Consider the following 15,621-nt stretch of genomic DNA (forward strand, 5'->3'; position numbering starts at 1 on the left):
CAATCGTTTTATATATAGGTAAATATTCAGCAATTGAAATTTGGCTTCATTATGTGAGATTAGTTTTTAATACCTAAAGCAATTGAAATTTCGTTTCAATAAGTAAGATTAATTTATAGTAATATTTAATTACAACAATTGAAATTTGGCTTCAATATTGAAGGTTAGTACATAATAATATCTAATTACTGTGAAACTCAATATAGTTATAGTTTTACGATTATATCTTAATAGGACACATTGAAATCAAAACCCAAGTAAGCTCTGAATATTTTGTTAATGTTTGTAGTATCATAAAGGAATTTATGAAAAGCCAATACATTTTATGCTAAAGTTATAGAAGATGCAACAGTGTGTCAAATGATTATTTCTGATAGAATTGTTAAATCTTATTTAGGGGAATTCTAAGGGCTTGTCTAGGAATGTATTTTTCGTCCGTACAAGATTCATTCCAGTCATAGACTTGGGAAAAGAAGTTCCAGGTTTTTAAACAAGCGCTTTTAACTAGGGTGTGGTTGGCCTATGTGGTGACGTCCCTGACTGGTGTTCCCCGGACTGGAGTTCGAGTCCCGCTCAAACTAATTAAGGCCGGTTTACAAGGGGATAGTTTACTGGCACCAGTAACTAGCGGCAAGCAAACATACTAGGATAGTAAGCCTTTGCACAAGGAGAGTATCCTGACGTCAGTAAACTGGCGCCAGTAAACTATCCCCGAGTAAATGGTCCTTTAGTTCCTTTGGTCGTTGCAACCTCACTATCCTTGTGAGCTACTGAATGGGGGTTTGGGGAGCCTATCCGTCTATATGCCAAGTCATCAGCAGCCATTGCCTGGCCCTCCTTGGTCCTAGCTTGGGTGGAGATGGGGCTTAGGTGCTGATCTCATTTATATGTGATCAGTCTTTAGGGCATTGTCCCGCTTGGTAGGGCAACATCACTGTCCCTTGCCTTTGCCATTCATGAGTGGCCTTTAAACCTTCATTGGGGGTAAGAGCATATACTTTTCAGGTTGATTTTTCTGACGATTTCTCAATTTTTTAGGACTTTCGACTTAAAATTGCGAAGAAAATTTTTCTTTTGGCGTTTAACCAAATCGTTATGTAGTTTTGAGTTCCAAGTTGAGAGTAGTTGGTAAAGGAATAAACGAAGACATTAGCCTACCAGTGCCTGGTTCTAGGCCTATATTCCTTTTTAAAGCCAGTGATGAAATTAGAAGACCGTATTTTCGTAAAATCTAATCAATATTTTACTGGAAAATTATAGTACTAGGTTCCAGTTACATATTCTGATTTGATTGGGGAGAAAAAAATGCAAATTTTCTTACAGTTTGAAGGTTGCGAAAACTGTAGGTGGCGATGAAATGTCGTAAAAGATGGTTTAATTACCTTCGCCAACTAGTTACTCCCAAAACTTACTAACTTTCTCTCTCTCTCTCTCTCTCTCTCTCTCTCTCTCTCTCTCTCTCTCTCTCTCTCTCAGCTAACGGAGGCAATCAAATGTAGACTACAACTACCTCTTCACGCTTAGCACAAATCACTCCTGAAGTACTGGATTCAAACTGGAATTGAATAGATACAACACCGCCCAATGTGGTAATTTCTTTACATATAAAATAACAACTACATGGAATAGACTTCCAGTGGATGTAGTAAACAGTAACACGGTAAACGAGTTCAATACTAAGTTAGACAAGATCATAAGAACTCTCTAAATGCTTAAACTAAATCGTTCCACCCAAGAGCAAATGGAGTCTTCGCGGATGGACTATAAAAAGTCTTTGAGACATCCAAAATCTTTGTAACACACACTTTCTCTCTCTCTCTCTCTCTCTCTCTCTCTCTCTCTCTCTCTCTCTCTCTCTCTCTCTATTTAACAAATATCTTGTTAGTAAACTTGATACGTTCATGGGTGGTTCTCCCGCTGAGGCCTGCACTCTGTTTTTCTAGTTTAATTCGGTTTTGATAGGTACCTACCTTGACGCTCTCTCTCTCTCTCTCTCTCTCTCTCTCTCTCTCTCTCTCTCACACACTAATTATTTGAAGGTAGTAACCATATAATCATTTGAAGCATTCTGACGTGTATAGGATCCATAGATTGTATTCCCAGAAACAGATGATTTACAGGTTTTAAGATGAAGTCGTCCTTATGTCAGCTCATGCAATTAAACAAGTGTTTGGTGAAATAAGAGGCTTATATTAGATACTTAGGGACTCTATACCAACAAGATATTGAAATTCAATTTATAGTGAAGCAGGAAATTGCCGTGGAAAAAAAAAATTAGTCAAAACAAGGTGTTTAACTTATTTATTTTTTTAGAAAATATTCTTTGGAATACTTTCATTGAAATTATTTGTTTCGTATTAAATTGCAATATAATTTCTTCATATTCCATTAGCGGACAGGTGTAAACACCTCATTAGTTAATTATTGGCTAAACTCTTACCGCAAGTAGGTGGTGGTGTCCTTCGTCTCTTTTCGACTAGTCGAACAAAATGGTTTTCTGCACATTTGTTCTTCGTTAAGAAGACGCACTGGCCCACTCGTAGGTGAATTCTTACCTCAGCCAACGAAGTTAGGAGGATGTTATGTTTTTTGCCCCTGTTTGTGTGTGTTTGTGAACAGCTTCCTGATCACAATTTTACTCGTAGAATAATGAAACTTTCAGGGATTAATTATGTTGAGACGTGGAAATTATTCCATTTTGAAAGTCCTAGGTCGAAGTTCAAGCTCAAGGTCGAGCAAAATGTCGAGAAATAAGCTGCCGTGGCGGACGTCTGCGCTCTACTGAGTGCCCCTCTAGTTTTTAAATAAGTTCTAATCTAAAAATATGAAGTCTTATCTAGTGATAAACAAACTGAACAGTTCGTTTAGCATAAAAGTAACAAGTTGAATTCGTTTAGCATGAATTAATTTTGTTACTAATGTTTCATGTGGACATTTCGGGCAACAATATCATTTTGATGAAATAATAGTAGTTATTAATTATCCACATGACTGCGTAAGGCTTCAATATTGTCTTTATTATTTTGTGGACTAAGCAACTTGGATCGAAGGCATGACTATAGTTTTATGTGTACTTCAAGTACTCATTAAAACTAGTTTAATTCTATGTCAAGTTTGTAGCCTTCGTATATGGTAACGTTCATAGAAATGTTTGCTACTTAAAATAAAGATATTTTCTATGTAAAGAAATTTGTTGTTTATATGGATCTACAGCTAGAGGGGCACTCAGTAGAGCGCAGACCTCCGCCTCGGCAGTTTATTTCTCGACCTTTTGTTCGACTTTGTTCGACCTTAACATGTATTAATTGGCGGGGATTTTCATACACTCAAATATGAACCAAGTTTGAAGTCTGTGAAAACAATGTCCAAACTTGTGGCTGATTACGTGAATTTGGGCATTTTTCTTGACCATAACCTTAACCTATGACCTTGACCTACCAGAATTTGATAATTTCCAGCTTTTCACATAACAGTTAGTCCCTGCGAGTTTCATTACTCTACGATTAAAATTGTGCGGGAAGCTGTTCACAAACACTCACAAACAAACACCCAACCCAGGGATAAAACATAACCTCCTTTCAATTTCGTTGGCGGAGGTAATAATCAACAACAAAAATAATTTGGACTTTGCTAAGGGTGGTCATAAAGGAGGAGTGCTTCTGTTGAGTTTCAACCCTGAAAGTCTTAGTTCAGATGTTATTACAATTAAAATTTTAATCTAACTTGAACAAATGAATTTAATATTCACGGTTGATAATATAACGTCCGTGCCTGGTGATTGCCAACCTGGGGTTCGAGTCCCACTCAAACTCGTTAGTCCGTTTTGTCACTGTAACCTCACGATCCATGTGAGCTAAGGATGGAAGGTTTTGGGGGACGATAGGTCTATGTGCTGAGTCATCAGCAGCTATTGCCTGGCCCTCCCTAGTCCCAGCTTGGATGGAGAGGGGGCTTGGGTGCTGATCATATGTGTATATGATGTCTTTAGGGCATTGTCCTGCTTGATAGAGCAATGTCACTGTCACTGTCCCTTGCCTCTGCCATTCATGAGCTGCCTTTAGACCTTTAAGCCTTTAAACTGCTCGTACTTAAGCACTGGTTCCACATCTGGGGAATGTCGTCAGTAACACCATAATAGTAGTTTTAATCATTATTTGAAATTACTCTTGAGGAACCAAATTCTAATGTACGTGTCTATGTCAAATCATGTTTGTGTTTCCAGGTGACGTAGGTGATCTTAGATGTGTTGCTCATCTTGCAAATATCATAGCTTTTTCTATAACAGTCATGAGGTGTCGTGTTACATTCACCAAGGTGGTTATAAAATCAAGTCAGGTTATTTATTTAATTGTCTGTGTGTCTGTGGACAGGATTACGTCAAAACTACTCGACGGATTTTGACCTAATTTTCAACAAAGATAGATCTTAGCCCATGGGTGACTCCATTAACCTTTGGCGGAGGTCAGATCAGCTCCTGTTTTTAATAACGCTTTTTTTTTTTTTTTTTTTTTTTGGTGGTTCAGAGTCTGGTTAGAATGGCCGCTCGTATAGTTTAGTTTTACTTTGAATGTGCTTTTCGGGTCTTATACTACAAAGGAACCTTACTCTTTCCAAGATTTTTCGTAATTCCTTTTTATCGTATACATTCCAAGGCATTCAGCATTTCACACCACATATTGCTCGTTTATTGTCAAGCCCACATTATTGAAGCACTTAAAGAATAAGAAAATCTTCAATTTATTTTGAAAGCCTTAATATCTTCGGACTTTCGAATGTCTCGTGGGAGCCTATTATATTACAGGTCTTGGGGCCGCATATTTGAAAGCTCTAGAACCTACTATGAGATTCAGGGCCTCTGTAACACGGTTTTTTGGACTTTGCTCCTTATCAAGGCATCGGATGTAGCTGAAAGTTGACATATGTATATTTTACAACCACACACAAATTTTGTCAGCATTTTCAATAACCTAAACCCGATAGTTTTAATTTTTATAGAGTAAAAATGATCTAGCCGACGCCATGGCCAGTGATAACGAGCCAAGAGTCGAAAACATTCATTACGTAAGCAATGTAAACACCTTTTGACAAAATTTTGCCCCACCCATCCACCGGACACCCATTCACCTTCTTCCATCGGCTCTGGAACCCATAACAGTCAAGAATGGCTAGCAGGATTTGGAATTGCCCCTGTGGTTGCAAAACTGCATTTATCTTACGACTTGCAACTTTATACAGTCAAGAGAAATCCCATGGCCATATTTACTATAGCCTGAATAGGTAATTATTCAGTTTCTAGTTTAAATCCAATGTTTATGGTCTGATTTGTATTTAGCGTAATATGATTATAATACTTGTAATGTCACTCAGGCTTTTGAACATTTCCATTAACTATTCACTATGCCACCAAGAGAGAGAGAGAGAGAGAGAGAGAGAGAGAGAGAGAGAGAGAGAGAGAGAGAGAGAGAAAGAGAGAGATTGTATGTAAACAGTCTTGATATAACTATTTTTGTTAAAATGAGAATTTTGTGCTAAACTCTCCATCAGACCAACGGATCATCCGATATAATTTTTTTTTCTTCTTCTTAGGCCGTACGACCGTGTTGGCTATGTTTTGGGCATGACTGCATTTTGTAAATAAATCATGAATAGTTTTAGGAGTTTTATTTGTACATCTTATGGGAATTTATAGGAGTAAAGTGAACATAATTCATTTATCCTTTAAAATAATTACTACATGTAGCAAAACAAATAGTAGTAAAGATGATAATGCAATGAAGGAATGATACCAAACTTTATCTTTAGCTTCAACATCGGCAAGAACATACCCAGTTGCCATAAATTTGTCAGCTTAATGAAATAGCCTATCATCTAATATAAAACTTAAATTCTGAGGAGGCCATGGCTTATTGCACAGTGAAAAAAAATGACACAGACTTTATGAATGGCGGAACGATACATAAATGTGGGTGGGGTATCTGTGCTAGCGTAGTAATAGTACTTTAACAGTAGTGCCACAACAGTAGTATACATGAATTAAACGTTTAGGCCAACTGCTGGGATCCTTGAGGATCATTTAGCACTTCTTACAACTACTCGAGAAATAAGTTTTTATAGCCAGAATTTTAATTTTCTGATCCAACAATGTCCATGATAGCCTTCAGTGTTATCCAGAATTATAACGAGGCTAAAGTGGGTGGAGCCTCATGAAGTCATCATTCTGACGACAATTATTGGTGAAAGTTTAAAGCAAAATACAGTACCGGCTATTTTTTTTTTTTTTTTTTTTTTTTTTTACAGTAAATAGATCGGTAGATAGACAATAAATAAAAATTGCTTGACATTGGATATAGCAGTTATCAAATCAAGCTTGTCTACTACGTTTTTGAAAATTACCAACTATTCCCTACACCTTGTCAGTCTGATTGTGAGCTATAAAGTAGACTGTAATTTCTTAGGAAACTTATTTTGGGAGTTAGACAATTAATCGAAGTGTTTTTGTATTTATTAACATATTTTGTTCGTTTGTTCATTATGACAATTCTCAGTGGAGAGGTTTCAGAGTTCATAAAGGTGTACTGCTTTGCTTTTATTTACACTTTTGTGTTATTGTTGGCAGAGGTATAGCCTTCGTTACGTATAACCAATCATCGATCGAGAAAGAGAGAAGAAATGCCGTCATAAGTTACGTAACGAGTGCGTTCGAAACCTTTTCTCTGAGTAAGTTGGCCCGTCTTCAAAAATCGTCACTTTTACTTAATAAAGTACCAAATTTATTCAACCTACGTAATGCAGAATATAGTCAAAATTTATGTGTACATATAATGTGCATTCTGAATAAGCGTTATATTTATGAAATTCATAGAAAAAAAGTTATTGCGAAAAAACCGTGTTACAGAGGCCCTGAATCTCATAGTAGTACAGTTGACAATGTATCTTGATTCCATTCATTTGAAACCATCTGTAACTATTCTCGTGTCAAACGTTGGCTGCACAATATGCAGCAATTCTCTTAGATATTTTGGAAGTCCGGTTCTGATAACTTAATGGTTTATTGCGCATAATATTTAAACAAAATTCTTGCTTTAATAGGCATCCAGTGTAAATCAATTAGTATAGGAGTGATCAATTAAAGGACTAAATTGTTATGCTGAACTATTATCTTTGCCTTATTACCTCCGCCAACGAAGATGGGAGGAGGATAAGTTTTCGCCCATGTTTAGCCTTTTGTCTGTTTGTTTGTGAACAACTTCTTGGCCACAATTTTACGAATCTAATACTGAAACTTTCAAGGATTAATTATGTTGAGACGTGGAAGTGATTCACTTTTGAAAGTCTTAGGTCTTAAGGTAAAGGTCGAGCAAAAGGTCGACCGAAAAATACGCCGACGGTCTAAATTGATTCTGGGAAAGTCAGTTGGTTTAGAGAAAGAAGCTGCCGTGGCGGAGGTCTGCACTCTGATTGTTTTTCTAGTTTGTAATGGGTTTGAAAATGATAATGGCTCCTTACCCCCTCCCCAACCACAACACCCCCATCCGAGTGGGTAACTTAGTCTCAGAGTTAGAAGTTCGCTATTTGCTTTGCTATTTGCTGGCCAGCTCTCCCAGTGGAAAAATCGTTTTGGCTTCGTAAGGGAAACTTATTATTCTATTTCACTAGGATTGACGTTTTCCAGTTTGTACAGACGGTATTAAAATGTATTTTGTCTTGTGTAATGTATGGAATTATTCTTTTTCCCGTTGTAATTTATCTCCAAACTGTTAAGATTTCCAGAGAGTTAGACGAAATTGGGGCTTTAAAACTGTGTTTCCCCTTCAACATCAAATGCTGGATTGAAACCCAGATTGGCTTACATTCATGTTACTTACTGGTGTTACTTGTGAGTAGTCTTCAAGGCCCAACTCCATTGCTGGTGCAGCTCTTCAAAGGGACTCCCTCGTACATATTTTAGTTAACATCTATATTCTTGTCTGATGCACTTTTCACTCAAATCGTAGCATTCAGTGAATAAGTGGGTTTTTAATTTCTTCTTAAGACTGCAGAATTTCACTGTTCTTGAGATTTTCAGGCAGCTTGTTATAGATTCTTGTTAAACATAATACAAACGCTCTAAAACCGATATTTAAATTGCATCTCGGCTCATTCCGTCTATGACGATCTAAGCAATGTCTTGATCATAAACGTGTCAATGTGAAAGCCATTTAATAATTCATATATGTAATTTGGTTTTAATAAGACATGTCTTGTAAATACTTCTCGCCTTTACTGGTAGCCAATGTAGATCAATTAATAGTTTTATTGCTACGTTGACATGACTGTTGAGGGTTTAGAACAAATTGTTATTCTAGATCTTTTTCAAGACAGCGTCATCAATATCCCTCCAATGACCTTATTTATTTGGTGGTTTAAAGGTTTAAAGGTCGCTCATGAATGGTGGAGGCAAGGGACAGTGACATTGCCATATCATGCAAGAAAATGCCCTAGAGACTGACCCAAATATACATATGATCAGCGCCCAAACTCCCACTCCACCCAAGCTAGGACCAAGGAGGGCCAGGTAATGCCTACTGATGATTCAGCAGGTAGACCTATCAGCTCCCCCAAACCCCCTTACTTAGCTCACAAGGATGGTGAGGTTGCAGCGATCAAAAGGAACTAACGAGTTTGAGCGGGATTCTTAAGCCCAGGCTGGCGTTCATCCGTCAGGGACGTTACTAATAAGATCACCACAGCCTTTGTTTACAAAGAGCTACTAAAGATAATCATATTAGGAATAATGTGTTCAGTCCAATCCTATACCTTGGATTCTGGTAACCTATTGGAAACTATCCTGTCTGGCAATCTGCTACTAGAAGCTTGATAGCTTCTAGTAGTGTCTACAACCTCACCATCCATGTGAGCTAAGGATGGGAGATTTGGGGGCCCCTATATGTCTACTTACTGAGTCATCAGCAGCCATTGCCTGGCCCTCCCTGGTCCTAGTTTGCGCTGACCATATGTATATATGGTCAGTCTCTATGGCACTGTTATTATCCCTTGCCCCTGCCATTCTTGAGTGACCTTTGAACTCTATACTTATCTGTGGGGTTCCCCAGCTGCTCTAGGGCACTGAACGGCATTCCAGGACCCAGTGCCAGGCATTAAGACCAAATCAATGAATCCAGTCGAATGTCATTTTGTATATATTTATATTATTGGTTTATCATAAGTTCTACAGAGGCATGAACTTAGTTGTTTCAATCTATTTGGGGATGATACACAAGTTTACTTTAACATGAATGACATTGAAATTACAATTGAAAAATTGCCTCCCTTCTGACTAGTATATGAATAAGTGGATGAATAACATTTAAACATCATTATCATCATCTCCTCCTACTCCTATTGACGCAAAGGTTCTCGGTTATTTTTCGCCAGTTGTCCCTATCTTGAGCTTTTGAATCAATACTTCGCCATTCATCATCTCTCACTTCACGCTTCATAGTCCTCAGCTATGTAGGCCTGGGTCTTCCAACTCTTCTAGTGCCTTGTGAAGCCCAGTTGAAAGTTTGGTGAACTAATCTCTCTCAGCAAGTGCGAATAGCATGCCCAAACCATCTCCATCTACCCCTCACCATGATCTCATCCACATATGGTCATATGGTAGTTGAGTAATCTCTCTTATAGTTTCATTTCCAATCCTGACATTTAGTCAATTCAAACAAAAATTAAATTAAACTTTATTTATGGTGATGAGGAAGAAAAATAAATGAACATTGACGGCAATTCAGTCCTGATAAGGATTAGACTGTATGAATCAATGGATATATCATCTTTGAAACTTGCTTCTGTAAAGTGATATTTAGATGAATTTTCCCTTGGGAAAAGGTAATTAATCATGTTATTACTAGAAGTGACTAATCCTGCCATATGTTACTTAGCTTCAAGTACTGTTTGGAAGTTGAAAAATAAAAGGAGAGCAAAATTAGTAAGAGATGATTTACCCCTAGATAGGATAACCCATGAGTCATGGTATGACTATAAAGTAATATCCAACAGAGTTTGTAGATTTGAGAACAATGCCTTTAGATGAATATTGGGAGTTAAATGGCAGGACAGGATTAGAAATGAAACTATAAGAGAGATTACTCGAGTGCCATACGTGGTTAAGATCATGATGAGGGGCATACGGAGATGGTTTGGGCATGATCTTCGCACCTCCCCAGAGATTAGTTCACCAAACTTTTAACTTAGCTCCACAAGGCAATAGAAGATTGGAAAGACCCAGGCTTCATGGCTGAGAAATATGAAGCGTAAAATAAGAAATGATGAATTGAGAAGAATTGAATTAAAATCTCAAGATAGAGACGACTGGCGAAATCTAACAGAGGCCCTTTGCGTCAATAGGCATGGGAGGAGATGATGGTGAGGATAACCCATTGGCTGATTGAGCTAAATGGTTGCCTACGGCAGCATTTTTTAAATTGATCAGAACTGTATGAACGAAATAAGAGATTTTCCTATGAGCACATATGCCAACAAGTCGTCTCAACACAAGAACCTGAAGACTTCTTTTAATGTTATAATTGTCAGAATTTGGCAATTGGAATGGACCAGGGCATATTTCAGATGATTAAATAATGCTGTTTATGGTAAACAAATTGCTTGGGCTCCTAAGTGGTTGATTTGGTTTAGGTTTTAAAGAATTATATTACTGTTTCCTAACCAGTTATGCCATAGCCTCTATACCATGGTCTTCAACTGTCTTGGAGTAGAGAGTTCTCTTGCTTAAGGGTACACTCTGGCATGGTGTTTTATATATTTTTCTTCCTCTTGTTATTTTGAAGTTTTTTATAATCTATATATGATTTTTTTTTTAATATTTTTACTGTTCTTGAAATATTTTATTTCAATTGTTCATTACGTCTCTTGTAGCTTGCCTATTTCCTTTCCTCGTTGGGCTACTTAACCTTTTAGCCCTTGGCCTTATAACATCTTGCTTTTCCAACTAGGGTTGTAGCTTAGCAAGCAATAATAATAATAATAATAATAATAATAATAATAATAATAAATAATAATAATAATAATAATAATATTCTTTTGTGTTGTTATTGTAGACAATGTCCATAGAGTATTGGTTGTAGATTGCCTGTTTTTAGCGGCCTTTGATGCTTAACAGAACTTAATCTCTGCAGCAGCATTGCCCAAAGTTTTTCGCGTGAAGTGGGACCGATTAAGTCTTCTAAGTAGAATCGTGAGAGAGACATAAGGATCTTCTGAAATCTTAGTTACTTGGAACTACTGTACCACCAGCCACACAAGGGAACAAGTCGGGGGTAAGTTTACGAGATCCATTTCACTTTTATTTCGTTGATTTAAATTCATGAAGATAAAATAAGAAAAGAATTTTGACAGTCGTTCTATTCCACGATCTGTTGCCAACACGGTTCGAGTTACTCGCTGATTTCCCATGGTCTTCTCTCAAGTATGTCTTCGTGGAGTAACGTAAAATGTTTGATGTGAGTAATGTTATTCTTAGGTTACCCATGTGGAATTATACATCGAGTGTGTGTGTTCAAGCGTAGGAACTTACTTGCTTGTACACTAGCTGGCTTTCATCTGTTCATTCAGTAATGTCTTGGCTATTCTTGTTATTCATGCTACATAAGCTCAAGAACTTTATGTGGACGGCATCGGTTGTGTGGAGGGTGCCTTTTTGAAATGCTGGGTTGAGTCGATCAGCTGCTCAATCTTCGTCCTTGTTGGTTTCTTTTGGTTTTGCGACACTATTATTATTATTATTATTATTATTATTATTATTATTATTATTATTATTATTATTATTACTACTACTACTAGCTAAGCTGCAACCGTAGTTGGAAAAGCAGGACGCTGTAAGACAAGGGGCTCCGACAGTGGCAATTAAAGGCCGAGTTTTAGAATTTCATGCTGGGCAAGGGGTAGGGGTTTTATTCATTTAATATAATCACCTTTCTGCTATTGGATTCTCAGTTTGCCACCGATGGTATTAAGTGATTTCTTTGAAGGTTTTAATGTATTAAAGGCCGCTCATGAATGGCAGAGGCATGGAGCAGTGACTGTGCCCTATCGAGCAGGACAATGACCTAGAGACTGACCATATATACATATGATCAGTGCCCAAGTCCCCTCTCCACCCAAGCTAGGGCCAAGAAGCGCCAGGCGATGGCTGCTAATGATTCAGCAGATAGACCTATAGGCTCCCCCAACCCCCTCCCCCCCTTCTTAGCTCACAAGAATGGTGAGGTTGCAGTGACCAAAGGAACTTAATGAGTTTAAGCTGGACTCGAACCCCAGTCTGGCGTTCACCAGTCAGGGACGTTACCACATCGACCATTCAAATCAGAGGTGGAGGTCTTTTATTTCATATTGTGAAGGACAAGACTAATTTTCTCGGAGTGTTAATCGTTTCAAATTAGGTGTGACGTCAACATTTTTAGATGGTTCGAGTTCCAGTTTGTATCTGTGGTATCGTAGCTAAATTCTTGGACGTCATCTTTGCTTTGAGAATTATATGTCCTTGAGAAGTACTTCATAATTGGTTAGAGGCCCCACTGTGGTTACTGCTAGCTTCCTCGTGGGTGCCTTGGTCGAGTTTGGCGTAATCTGTTTGGATTAGGTAGTTTGAGGGGTGGACTCTTAACAGCAGATGGGCAGGAGGAATATTTCCTGTGTAGTATTGAGTGTTGGGTTCTCCTGCCTTATGAGGGCCTCAAGGATACGTAGGTGCCTGCATTTTGGGAAACTGCCTAAGGATTTAATGTGACTATGTGCTCTCTTGATGCGCTAGCACCTGGGATTTGTAGATCCCGTGTTTTTATGGCACCTTGTTGGCCTTCTGCCAGTAAATTTTCGATAGTCAACCTTTATAAGATGGAGGTAAACACAAGTAATACTCACTGTCTTTACTCTTTAAGCATAAAATAAACATCTTATCAGCGTTCTTGCTGGTATGGTTTCAGCTAAGAGGCATAGGTTCGAATCTTTGCCTAGCCAGAAGCACTCATCATAAATGAATTTCCAGTGTTACTGATATATACATTAATGTTACCAAGACGAAAGTAAAGACTCCAATCAAGAAATTTTCCCTTAAAATTTCGTGGCTGTGATACACTGATATATGTATATGTATATGTATATATATATATATATATATATATATATATATATATATATATATATATATATATATATATATATATATGTATCTATATATATATATATATATATATATATATATATATATATCGATACACACACACACACACATATATATATATATATATATATATATATATATATATATATATATATATATATACATACGTATGTGTATATATATATATATATATATATATATATATATATATATATATATATATATATATATATATGTGTGTGTGTGTTTGTGTATATGTACATATATGTATATATGTGTATATATATGTATATATACTGTATTTCTTATATATACATATATAAATGTGTGTGTATTTCTTATAACTATAATCTAACAGATTAACATCAGACATATGACGATATTTCTGTCACTGGCCCTCCTCACTGTGATTTATTTGATGTCCTTAGTTTCTTAAAAGGTCTTTGATAAACGACACGCGCACACAACCACACACGCACACAGACAAACACGTGTGTATATATATATATATATATATATATATATATATATATATATATATATATATATACTCATATATATATATATATATATATATATATATATATATTATATATATACACACACACACATATATATATATATATATATATATATATATATATATATATATATATATATATATGTTAGCCTTTACTAGTCCACTGCAGAACAAAGACCTCGGAAATGTTCCTCCACTTGCGTTTGTTTATGGTCTTTCTATACCAGTCCACACTCGCAAACTTGCTTAGTTGGTCAATCCATCGTCTTCTCTTCCTTCCCTTGCTTATTTTGTAGGGGAAATAAGATTAAAGAAATTGTTATTATACCCATACTCATTATTCCAATACAATGTTTATCTAATTTGGTTTAGTGAAATATATATTTCTTTCGTCTTAAAAAACTTAGTCTACCAATTCCAACTAACAGCTTCGATTATAAGTTTGGACATCATTATCATAGAGACTCCAAACTTGGTTCATATTTGAGTGCATGAAAATCCACACAATAAATACATGTCAAGGTCAAAGGTCAAGATCAAAGTCGAGCAAAAGGTCGAGAAATAAGCTGCTTCAGCAGAGGTCTGCGCTCTACTGAGTACCCCTCTAGTTTTGGTCTATTTTGCCCTTCAAAAGCGTAAGAAGGAACCGTGAATTTGATATGATTGGTGTATGAGCTATTTTGACGTTGATTATACATACATACAAACTAATTCATTTGCTGATATGCAAATACAGTCAGTGAGTCCTTCAACATACACATATAACATAAATACTTCAAAATACTTCAATATTTCATGAATAGACCAAATCAAACTTTTTCACTCGGACATCTCTTTCTTAAGTTTTTATAATTTATATATGAACGATCTATTTAATTTTGTTACTGTTATTCAAATGTTATATTTTAATTATTCATCACTTCTCGTAGTTTATTTCCTTGTTTTCCTTCCTCACTGGGCTATTTTTTCCTATTGGAGCCCTTGAGCTTATAGCATCCTGCTTTTCTTACTAGGGCTGTAGCTTGGCTAATAATAATAATAATAATGATAATAATAATAATAATAATAATAACTAGGAGAGACTCATGAGAGCGCAGACCTCCGCCATGGCAGCTTATATCTCGACCTTTTACTTAACTTTGACCTTGACCTTTGACTTAGGAGTTTCAAAATTGAATCACTTCCAGGTCTCAACAATTAATCCCTGAAAGTTTCACTACTCCATGAGTCAAAATTGTGGCCCGGAAGTTGTTCATAAATAAACAGACAAACAGGGGCGAAAACATAACCTACTCCCTACTTCGTTGGCGGAGGTAATAATACGAGTACATAGAAATGACTAATTCACTTTACTCGCTTGAAGGGCTGTTTTCCTGGTCATATCACAAAAGGAAACCTTGTATCCTTATAGAACCTACAACATCAGTTTATCGTATACATTTGTAAGTAATTAGCGTATACACACAGAATTATTAGCTTTAAATGTTTGTTCCATGATCTCACTAAACGGTAGCCCTAGGAAATTCAGCATTCGCGAAGTTTTGCATTCAAAATTCTTAGCTTGAAGTCTACAACCTTGTTTAGGCAGCTCGCATTATCAGCCACGCCCACCAGTTACTCTCAAAACACACTCTCTCTCTCTCTCTCTCTCTCTCTCTCTCTCTCTCTCTCTCTCTCTCTCTCTCTCTCTCTCTCTCTCTCTCTCCCCAGTGGATGTAGTAAGCAGTAACATGGTAAACGAGTTCAAGAAGTTAAACAAGATCATAAAAACCTCTCTCTCTCTCTCTCTCTCTCTCTCTCTCTCTCTCTCTCTCTCTCTCTCTCTCTCTCTCTCTCTCTCTCTCTCAATTATTTAACAAATATCTTGTTAGTAAACATGATACTTTTATGGGTGGGTCTCTCGCAGTAGTAGTGCTTAGGTCAGGAC

Source organism: Palaemon carinicauda, chromosome 3 (assembly GCF_036898095.1).
Source record: "Palaemon carinicauda isolate YSFRI2023 chromosome 3, ASM3689809v2, whole genome shotgun sequence".
NCBI classification, from domain to species: domain Eukaryota; kingdom Metazoa; phylum Arthropoda; class Malacostraca; order Decapoda; family Palaemonidae; genus Palaemon; species Palaemon carinicauda.